The 11093-nt window shown below is 50.5% G+C and overlaps 2 non-coding genes across 2 annotated transcripts; one reads left to right on the top strand and one right to left on the bottom strand.

The window, feature by feature from the left end:
- Positions 1 to 387: 387 nt before the first annotated feature.
- Positions 388 to 462, top strand: TRNAL-UAA (transfer RNA leucine (anticodon UAA)). Its single transcript has one exon. It is a non-coding gene; the product is annotated as a tRNA-Leu (tRNA).
- Positions 463 to 558: 96 nt separating this feature from the next.
- On the bottom strand, positions 559 to 632 carry TRNAI-AAU (transfer RNA isoleucine (anticodon AAU)). Its single transcript has one exon. It is a non-coding gene; the product is annotated as a tRNA-Ile (tRNA).
- Positions 633 to 11093: the final 10461 nt, after the last annotated feature.

Genomic DNA, 11093 nt, shown 5'->3' with positions numbered 1-11093 from the left:
AAGCCGTCCACTCGTTCCACACCACAAAGAGGACAAATATTAGTAAGCTCGAGGTGACGGGTAAATTGGTTTGCCCAAATGGTGAGGGAGTTGGACACAATTCTCCATGCATACATGCGTATGGAGTAAATTTTATCAACATTCATATTATAAAATCAATATCATTTGATGCATCAAGGAGTTAATTTTCATATTGTACATCTTAAGTATTGTAGATGCTGATAATTTAAATTTGATCAGATTTTAGAAAGCTTGATTTAATACAAATGGAGTAAAAGGAAACAGAGAAAGTACCAATTAACTTTCACGCAGGAGAAACTGCATTTGGATCGTTGAAAGACGTGGGCTGTATAAATAGATTAATATATTGAACGAATAGGTTAGTATGGTTTCGTGGTGTAGTTGGTAATCACGTCAGATATAACATCTGCAAGGTCCCCGGTTCAAATCCGGGCGAAGCCACACTTTTTATTTCTCGATCACCCTATTTTTGTGCAATGCCTTTTTAGGAATAAAGCGCAAATAGAAAAAAGGCATAAAGCAAAAATAAAAATTTCGTGGCCCATGCAGGTCTCGAACCTGCGACCTTCGCGTTATTAGCACGACGCTCTAACCAGCTGAGCTAATAGGCCAATTTTGTATCTTTACGAAGTCCTATCATTTCTATCTACCGAGGAAGCACGCACCTCGCTTTATGGTCCTCATAGCAAACAGACTAAGTGGGTGTTTGGTTCAGATACTTTTTAGTCCCAGAGACTAGAAAAAGTCCCTAAGAACCAAACGGGAGGGACTTTTACTACAGGGACTAGAAAAAGACTCTACTAGAGAGTCTTTTTTGATTAGTCCCTGGGACTAGAAAAAGTCCTAGGACTTCTATCTACTGAGGAAGCACGCACCTCACTTTATGGTCCTCATAGCAAACAGACTAAGTGGGTGTTTGGTTCAGGGACTTTTTAGTCCCAAGACTAGAAAAAGTCCCTAAAAAGTCCCTAGGAACCAAACGGGAGGGACTTTTTCTACAGGGACTAGAAAAAGACTCTACTAGAGAGTCTTTTTTGATTAGTCCCTGGGACTAGAAAAAGTCCTCGGACTTCTGAACCAAACACCCCCTAAATATCGAACTCATCAAACCGGAACTCATGCACACAACTCAAACAGTTCTGGTTGGGAAACCTATGAATGAGAAGTTGGGGAGATATGCGAGCGAATAGCTAGGGCGCCAAAACGTTTCGGACGGGCATGACTACAAGCAAGTCGGCCGTAATCGTTGTGCCAAGCCTGAATGTGAACAACAAAGAGGCAAGTGGAGAACATCGGGATGACGTCCGTGGACAACTTTTTTTCCCCTGTAAGGAACTGTATGAGAGAGAGAGAGACTAAAAACAATGATTAACATGTTTAATACCAATGTCCTAAGAAGTACTCCCTCGGTAAAGAAGTACTCCCTCGGTAAAGAAGTATAAGAGCGCCTAAACGTTCTTATATTTCTTGACGGAGGTAGTCATGTTTGGCTTGCATGCAAATAAAGGAACAACATTTGAATCGTGGGAAAACATTGTCCCAAGTAGATGTCAATAGAGCAGCCTTTTGGTGCTCGAGTCCCATGGAGCTTATTTAAAAAGAAAAATAAAAAAACTCATTTTAAAGTTTTAGACAATTTATGAAAATATTGCACGTTGACATTTTTTTTCAGGGGTGAAAACCAAGTTTATTCATGAAAGTCCACATGATGTGGGATACATCTGAGGTCATGGGGTGCACCAAGCCAAACGTGGCGTCCCGGTCCTCTCGAAAAATAAAACTTGGCTAGACGGTGTGCTTCTACATTGACAACACGACTCTCAAAAACAAAAGTACAAAGAAAAGGTGATGATCTAAGGTTTATCTCTCTGATAATTGCTCCATAAGTTCCCCTTGCTCTTCCGTTGATGTCCGAGACCACTTGTTGGCAGTCGGAGGCCACCACAAAGCTTTGGATTCCCAGATCTTCTGCTAGAGCTAGAGCTTCTCGACACGCCATTGCTTCTAAAGTTGGTGGAACTGTAATTCCTTGCACAACAAGTGCTGAGCTACCCATATAGTTTCCATGTTCATCTCTGCATATAGCTGCCGCCGAACCTCCTCTGGTGCCTAGAACTCCGCCATCCACATGTATTTTGAAATACCCTGGCGGTGGCTTCCGAGGTTGTGTGTGTGCCTGTGTTGTGGTAACACCCCTCACAATAGTTTGCTGCATCTTTTCCTTCACTATGCCGAGCTCAGCCATATACCGTGTGATGAAATCATGGGTCGCATGAGGGGTCTGAAAAATAGCTTCGTGTATTGCCTTGCGCCTCGCGTGCCATATAGACCATAATGTCACCGATACCATCGCAAAGTCATCACGTGATAACAGCTCCATCAACGTAAACAACCATTGCTTTGCCGTTGGCTCCGATGTAGCTATGATTTTATGTGTGATCTCTTCATCAATAAGAGCCCACACGCTCCTAGAGGAGGTGCACTCGATCAGAGAATGGCGCCAGGAATCCCGAACTCCACATAACCCGCACTGCGGCGAGTCAGTCATATTGCGATGAGCACGGACGTCATTTGTCGAAAGCGAGTGCTTTGATAATCTCCATAGAAACATCCATACCTTGCCCGGCACTTCCGATTTCCACAGCATTTTCCAGGCCCCTTCTTCGGCCCTCGAGCTGGAAGGCCCAGGTACCTCTTACAACCATGCTTCTCTCCTGTTTCTGGTAGCTACTAGCATCTTATATGCTGATTTAACAGTGAAAGTACCATTTTTCTCATGAAACCATGCCCAAAAATATGTGATGTTTTGAGTGCATATCGGCATACCAAGTATAATTGTAGCATCGATGGGCATAAACGTTTGTTGGACAAGCTGTCTATTCCACGAAGCGGTCACAGTAGTTATGAGCTCCGACACATGTGTTGGTGGGTTTGGCGAGATACTCCCGTAGGGACGCATCATTTCCTCTTTGGGTAACCAGTTCTCGGTCCATATGTTTGTATCTGCTCCATTCCCAATTCCCTTTATCAAACCTTGCTTCAGGACATCCCTTCCCTCTATAATGGCCCGCCATACCTGGCTCGTATGGCCTCCCAATTCAGCCTGGAGTATATCAGATGACGGGTAGTATACACTTTTCAACACTCGGGCACTCAGCGACTCTGGGTCTTGCAGCAAGCGCCACGCCTGCTTGGCGAGCATGGACAAGTTGAAGAGTTCGAAATCTTTGAAACCCAGACCTCCCATTCCCTTGGGTTGTGTCATCGTTGACATATGGATGTGTGCTACGTGTGTGGAAGTTTTCATGAGAAAATACATTGACACTCCAGCTACACAAAATGAGAAATTGCGATTTTAAAGCAGTGGACAGTATGATTTTGCAATTACGAACTATAATTATTACACAAACATGTCCAATTGGTTTGGTGGAGTAGTTGGTAATCACGACAGTCTAACACTGAAGGTCACCGGTTCTATCCCCGGCAAAGCCATATTGTTTTTACTATTTGTGTGCACATTATGAAAAATAAATGAAATAACAAAGAAAAAAGGACGCCCCGGAATACAAAAGTTTCATGGCCCACGCAGGTCTCGAACCTGCGACCTTCTAACCAGCTGAGCTAATAGGAGATTACATTTTGCTTTTTGCGAGAGCTTCTCTAATACTCCCTCCCTCTCAAATTAATGGATTTTCATTTCTGCGACAAGTAACGCGGGATGAGGGAGTAATTCTTTGTGAAGATAAAGGATGAGCGACCCCGGCTACCAGAAGAAACAAAGTGATATATTGCACATTTAAGAGCATCTGCCCTTTCTCTAAAACTTAACCCCCAAAACTTTAACACCTGAAATCCAATGCTACAAAAAAAAAGTGCACGTGGTTCTTTTCCTGAAACTCAACTCTCTCAAAAAAAAAAATCTTTGTTAATTCTTCCATCATTTTGTTTACATTCTCCATCCAAACTTGATATTTGCACAACATATTACTTCAAAACTTCATAATTCTAGTGCACAAATTTCAACAACATTTTAAATTAAATGTATTCAGATGTAAATATTCAAATTCAAACACACCATAGGGTTCCAATGAAGTGATAATTCAAATAAAACATGATAAAGCATAAAAATAAAGTGCTACGAAGTTGCACTGAATTAATTATTCAAATCCAAACACACCATAGGACCACAGTACACTTCGTCAATGGACTCACGCTGAATTCTCCCACTGCATTCCTTCTCAATGTGAATCAAGGATCATGCTTATCAATAGCTTGTGCAATGGTGTTGAAAATAACTCCGTGTTGCAATGGTGTTGACACGAAACTGCCATGGCAAGTCTCGTTCATACTTGATGCCAAATTTTCGTGTTCTTCCACACACACAGTAAATTCATCATACAAAACACGGCAATTCTTCATACGAATCTGCCATGTCAAATTTTCTTGTTCATACTTAATTTTGAACTTCTAGTGTTTTTTCTCACACGGAAAATTTCCCATTCGAAACATGGCAATTTTAATGAAACTTTCATGGCAATTTAATTAAAAATGTCGTGGCATATTTAATTTTATTGTACTGTAAAAGTTTCTTTTTTGTGTTTTTTCACATGAATTTTCAACTTTTTGTGTTTTTACTTTTTTCACATGGCAATATTGATTGTTTTTTTGTCATGGCAGATTTGCCATGCTTCATTGGGGAATCAGATATGTGTTTACAAACCTTGCCACTGAAAAAAAAATATAATGGCAAATAGTTTGGTCAAACTCAAATGGCAAATTTTCTGGATTTTTCATTTTTTTATACTATTTAAAGATGATGGCATTTTTTTAGTGGCGGAGCGAAAACTGGGCTACAGAAAAAAATTCTGAGCCTGTTCATTTAATTTGTTGTTGGCGGGCTTTTTGTTCCTATTTTTTATTTTCACATGGAAATGGGCCTTGTGTGATGGAGGCGTGCGGGCTGTGGGTTCCCCCCTGCCGAGCGGATTCGTGCGATGGATCGATCACCTCGTATTGAACGAGTCCTGCGGTACGGTGCTCCTCCTGCCACAAGTGTGGTGAATATCAGCATCCAAACAATAAGGTCCAGCATTGCAACTACAACCCCAACTCCCCTGTTGCTCCGGCAGGCGGCCCGGGAGCAACCCTAGCCGCCACTGGTGGGGGTTGCCAGGCAAAGCCCGCGCGGTTCGATGGTGGTGGGGCCTTTTACGTCCTCCTACTAGGATCTGGGCGGCGTGGGCCGTTTCATTCAGCAATAACTTCCTCATCTCAATGCGATATCAAACAATCAATTAGAATCCAAAAATGAACCAAGAAGTACATTGGGGCAATTCATCGAGCACTTTGCAAGCAGAGAATGGTAAGAGCTGCAACAATTGGCATTGGTGGACCATCAAGGTTGTCGAGATAGGGGGGCTTGGATCCCGAGAGGAAGAGGATCTTGGCCTCGATGTGGACGTACGTGCCGCACATGAAGTCCGCGCCGGCTCAACTCCAACGTACGGATTTTCGTCGACGTGTGCGCTAGATGGATATCTCTAGCCCGAGGGCGGGTCGGTTTCTCTCTGTTGCTCGTCCGACGGTTCCGTTCCTGGTCAATCAGGGCGCCGCGCTTGCCCTCATTAGATTGAAGCTCGCCCTGGCGGTGGTGAAGGCAAGAACGGTGGGTGACAGAGGGGGTGGAGGAGGTCGGTGGGGCTGCGAGAGACTTGACGGCGTGGAGGTGCACGACGGGGTACATTGGCTCCTGCCCACCGAGGGAGAGAATGGGTTTGGTGAGATAGAAAGATTTGAGGAGATTTTTGTTTGCTGCTCAAATTTGAACTTGGGGGTGGGTTGGTTCTCCTCAAATTTTACAATATTCATAAAGGTCATCATAGTCAAAGGAGAGACTTTTCATTTGGTGCTTAAATTTATGGGTTTGTATTCGTATGAGTCAACCTTAGAGAAATTTGTATTAAAAAGTTACATGTGTAATTAAATAGATAGACACACAAAAGTTTACTACAGTAAAATGTTACATGTAATTTTCAATATATTATCTAGATGAGAACTGGTACTTATAGGTGACCAAGTTCGTAGACATAGTGGCATATGCAATCGATGTCTGTGGGAGTCCAGATCTGTTGCCAACAGTGGAAATCCGCAGCTTCGCGCACCTGCTCAGCCATGCCAGCCGTCCGATTGCTTCACGGTCCGTAAAGTCATTGGATCCCGTATGAGAGCACAATTTATTTTAAGTTTTCGTTTATGCGATTTTGTCGGTCATGGATTCTGAAACTTACGAGTTTGTCGGTCGCTTGTACCCACTTTAAGAAGTTGAAACTTAAAACCTACCATTTTGTCTGTCACAGGTTCTGAAATGTAAGATTTCATCAGTCACTCATACCAAATTTCAAAAGTTTAAACTTGACAAGATTTTAGTTAATCGTCAAAACGTATCAAAATGGGTCTCATTTGAAAGCTCTCAACACCAAAAATGTGTATAAGCAAAAGAAATTTAGTTTGGACTTTTTGTTGAAAAGAATATTAAAGATTGAAAATCAAAAGCAAATATTGTTGTTATACGATCAACGTTGGTCTCCCTTTGTCTCTCCTTCAAGGAAATATGGCTAGGGTTTCTGCCTCCCGTTGGCGGCACCGCCGGTCTACCACGTCTCCTGTGGCCTTAGGGCCATGGATGAGTGGTGGATCCCGGCCCTTGCCGGTGGGAGGGCTCCGTTTTTAAGTGCTTCTTCAAATGTGGTTAGGGTTTGTGTTCTGTTTAGAAAGACGAGACAAGGGCGGCTTCTTGAAGATAGAACAAGGTTCTCCCCGCTTAGCCCCCATCCTGGTGGTGCGTCTAGCATCGTCGGAGGACGTGTGAAGGTTTGTCTTCGACGGATCTCGCGGGATTTGATTGGTGGTTGTTTTTGATGGATCTGCTCGAATCCTGTCTTTGTTCGTGTTTATTCTTGTGTCCTCAGGTTGGATTCTTCCATCTAAACTTCTCTTCATCGGCGATGGTTACTGTTCTGGTGCTTTAGTCTGGTGGGACCTTAGCACGACGAATTCCCGACTATCTACTACAACAAGTTGTGTCCGGCTCCGGCGAGGGAGGGGCGCTGATGACGGCGCGCCTTCGGCTCGCTTCAGTACTTGTAGTTATCGTTAGGTGGTCTATAATTATAAATGTAACTTTTATTATTTCTGGTGTTCGTTGTACTACCCTAGTAGAAATGAAAAGAATGGAAGTTTCTTAAAAGAAAAGCAAAAGCAAAAGCAAAAAGGAAAATATAGCTACGTGCCCACATCCAAACTCCAACGCGCAACCATGCAAAAACAAATATCCAACGCGCGATTTATATAGGCCGTGGTCTCGTGTCGCCAACTTGTGACGGAAGCACTGGAGCCGCATCTGGCCTAGCCAAGCCACCGCCGCGCCGTCGATCGATGGAGATGGACACGACGACCGCGAAGTTGAGCCTCGAGGCAGTCGGCGGCTCCCTCATCACGGGCGCTGTTGGAGCCTCCGTCTTCTACTTCCTCAAGGGCGTCCGCAACTCCCCCAAGGGCCAGCGACTCACCGGCGGTGCCGAGGCGGTCCGCTCGAACGCGGCGCGCATCGAACATTGGACGGCCTGGTTCGGCATCCAGGCAGTCATTGAGCGTGCCCTGATCGACGGGCGCCAGGTGGGGGACGCCTTGAACATCATGGTATCCTTTGGCGGCGCCAACGCCCTTTTAGCCATGTTTCAGGGCCAGGGCACGCGCCGCCATCAGCTCCTAGCTCAATGGTGCGGCCATGGGCGGGGCTGTTGGGTTCGCTGCCTATGGCTTGCTCGACACACCGGAAACATGATTGCTGATGCTGCTGGTTTATTTTCTGCTGCTTTTCCTAGCTACGGAAGTTTTTTTGTTATGCTTTTGAGAGAGAGAAGTTAGGGAAGTTGTGACTAAACCACATCAGCAGATTCGCCCGTTGAACTATAATTTTCTGTCTACTAATTAAGCATGTCTTGTGTAGATGCTTATTAAGGACTGAAAATCTATACATTTATTGCGTGGTGTTTATGCAAAAGACTGTTGCTAGTACCTCGAATGCTATGCTTACCCCAGATGAAAGAAAAAATATGCTCTCTCCAATGCATGCAAACAAAGCGCCATGCCACAACCCATTGGCTAGCCCGCTCCTCGCCTAGCCCGCGCCGCCGGCCACTCCGGCCCGGCGCCCAGCCATCCAGCGGCGGCCACTCCGGCCCCGTCGTCCACGCATCTCGCTCGGCCCGTCTCCTAGGCCATGGCCTCCTTCCCTCCCTCCGGTCGACCTCGTGAGCGACGCTGGCTCGAGGCCAGCCTCTCCCCTCTGAGCTCTTCCGGCCCGCCGCCCTCCTACCGCCAGGTGCTCTGTTCCGCACCTCCCCGCCCCGCCAGCCCTGCGGCCCCAGCCTCTCCGGCCGCTCGGCGCGTCCCCCGCTCGGAGATCCACAGGGTCCACCGGAAACCTTCCCCGCCGCCGCCACCGCAGGCCCCTTGGGAGGTGGTCCGCGGGCGCAAGCGCCCCCGCTCTCATCGTGCTCACCGGCCTGATGGTGCGCGCCGCCCCCGCCCCCCCCCCCCCCCCCCCCGGCCTGCCCCTGCGGCGAAGTGTCCACGCTGTTTCAGCACGGAGCACCCGCGCAACGAGTGCCGCCGCGACATCCGGTGCTCTCGTTGCCGGTTCTACGGTCACCTCCGCCGGAACTGCACCAACCCCCCTACCGCCGCTCCCCGCCGGCGAAACGTGCTCGTCAAGCTTCCCCCTCCCCCTCCGCTCCTGTCGAGCCCGGCGCATGCTCTGGCGCCAGCGTCGCGGGGTCCTGCCGGCCCGCGTCCTCCGGGTCGGGCAGTGCCCTCTCCGCGTTGTCCGCCTCCGCGCCTCGCTCCGCATCCCCCGCCTCCCCGGCGAGATCCAGCACCCCCTCCGGCACCCCGGTGTGGTCCAGCCCCGCCGCCGCCTCCCCGGCGGCCTTGGGCTCCTCTGCGCCTCTGTCCGGCCACCCCTCTCGCCGCCCTGTGACGTCGCTCCGTTTTCTGCCACGCTGTGCTGAGCTCGTTGCGGCTGAGCTGGAGCTGCAGCAGCTCTCGCTCGTCACCACCCTCGCCGGCAACCGTTCTGGGATCTCCTGTTCCGAGGTCGCCGCCGCGCTTCGGGAGCGTTTCCTCCTCCCGCCGGATGCCCTCTCCGTCCACCGTCACCAGCCTATACCGTTCCTCCTCCGGTTCTCTGACCCAGCCGCACGCGCCCGCGTCGCCGCCGGAAACGCACGCTTCCCGCGGTTCCGACTCATCCTCCATCCCTGGAGCAGCCTGGCTGGTGTGGAGCCTGTCGACCTTCTCTTCCGCGTGGACATCGAGATGACCGGCATCCCGGATCATGCCTGGCACCGCTCCTCTGCTGAGATGCTGCTTGCTCCATTCTGCGAGATTGAGCACCTGGCTCCGAAAACTCGCGATGGCTCCGACCGGTCTACGTTCCAGTTGTCGGCTTGGACGAGCAACCTCGACGCCATCCCACGGCAGGCTGAGCTCTTCCTTCAGGAGCCCGACGCGGTGCTCCCTGATGCCAACCCCGCGGTGGCCGAGCGTTTCGTGATGCGCGTCCTCCGCCGCCCGGTGCGCATCTTCATCACGAAGACCGCTGACTACCGGCACCCCGCTCCCCCCTCTTCCCAGGCTGGCCTTGGCGACAGCGATGCTGCCCCTGGCGGCGACGATTCCCCGCCTTTGCCAGAACCCTGGCCTAGGCGGCATCAGTTCCCGCGCCGTTCCGGGAACTCCGGCGATTCTGGTGCTCGTCATGCGTCGGGCGGCGCCTCCGGCGGGCGGCGGCGGCGTGGTGCTGCTCCACCACCTGCACGCGTCTGGGCCGGCGTGCTTGGGCCCCACCCCTCGGATGCCCCTGCACGACCATACGGTGGCATGGCCCATCGAATCTCTTTTCTTGCAGCGGATAAAGCGCATGTGCCCCGTTTGGAGTCATCTGCCTGCGTTGCGTCGCAGCAACCCATCCTGCCGTTAGCCTCCCGACCAACCGCGGCTTCACCTGACCCGCCACGCACGGATCCCGAACCTGATTCAACTCGGTCCTCCCGCTCCTGCGAGACAGCCTGTCCCGCGGAGCGCGCCTTTCCGCCCCGGGACAGCTGTTCCCCCCTGGTTTGTGCGGAGCGTGCTATAGACCCTTCCGTTGTGGGGGCCACCTACTCCTCGCCCGAGCCTGTGGCGCCAGTTGTCCTGATGCTTTGCGCACCCGACGACCAGTCCAACCTGGGCACGGATCCCCACGATCCTGCCCTCCCATCCGCTGAGGTCGTTTTGCCGCTTTTGGCGTCGGGTTCTGCACGTGCTTCTGATTCGCTGCATGCCCCGCCATCCCCCTGCGCCGCGGATATCTCCACCCCCACGCCTCCGCTTATGGACAACCACGAGATGGGGGCCACTTCAGGCGCGGATCCCAGCGCCTCTAGCGCCTACCCATCGGATCAGGTGGGGCCGCTGCATGGGCGCGTCCCATCTGTGCATGCGCCCCCTCTGCTGGCCTGGGCGGTTTCCTGATTCCTCTACTGCAAACCCCCAACCCGCTGCTTCCCACCCCTCCGCCGCAGTCACGACGTAGGCGTAATGTGCTACTGCCTGATTTCACCCCGAGACGCGGTAACAGAATTGCCTTGACTGACCGGGGCCTCAACTCCGAGCTTAGGGCCAAGCGGGTTCTCCTTAAGCGGCTCGGCCTACTCGCAGACGATCAGCCGCTCTCGGACAGCATCCTGCAGCAATACGCTCGTCTTTTCGAGGGGCCGCTGGCTGCAGAGACCGTCCAGGCCCTGGCGGACTTCTACGGGTGGCAAATTCCAGCTGCTTCGGCAGACTGCAGCGTCTCCGGCTCGCGCCTCATCATGGCTTGAGTCCGCTCCCTCCGCCCTCTCCCTAGGAACCTAACCTGTATTGTTATGAATCAAAACCTTAAGATTTTGTTCTGGAACGTTCGTGGTCTCAACTGCCCGGCCAGACGCTCGGCCGTTCGCTCTGTGATCGCCTCGGTCTCTCCG

This window comes from Aegilops tauschii, chromosome 2 (assembly GCF_002575655.3).
Source record: "Aegilops tauschii subsp. strangulata cultivar AL8/78 chromosome 2, Aet v6.0, whole genome shotgun sequence".
NCBI lineage: Eukaryota > Viridiplantae > Streptophyta > Magnoliopsida > Poales > Poaceae > Aegilops > Aegilops tauschii.
This window is presented reverse-complemented; position numbering and strand designations above follow the sequence as displayed.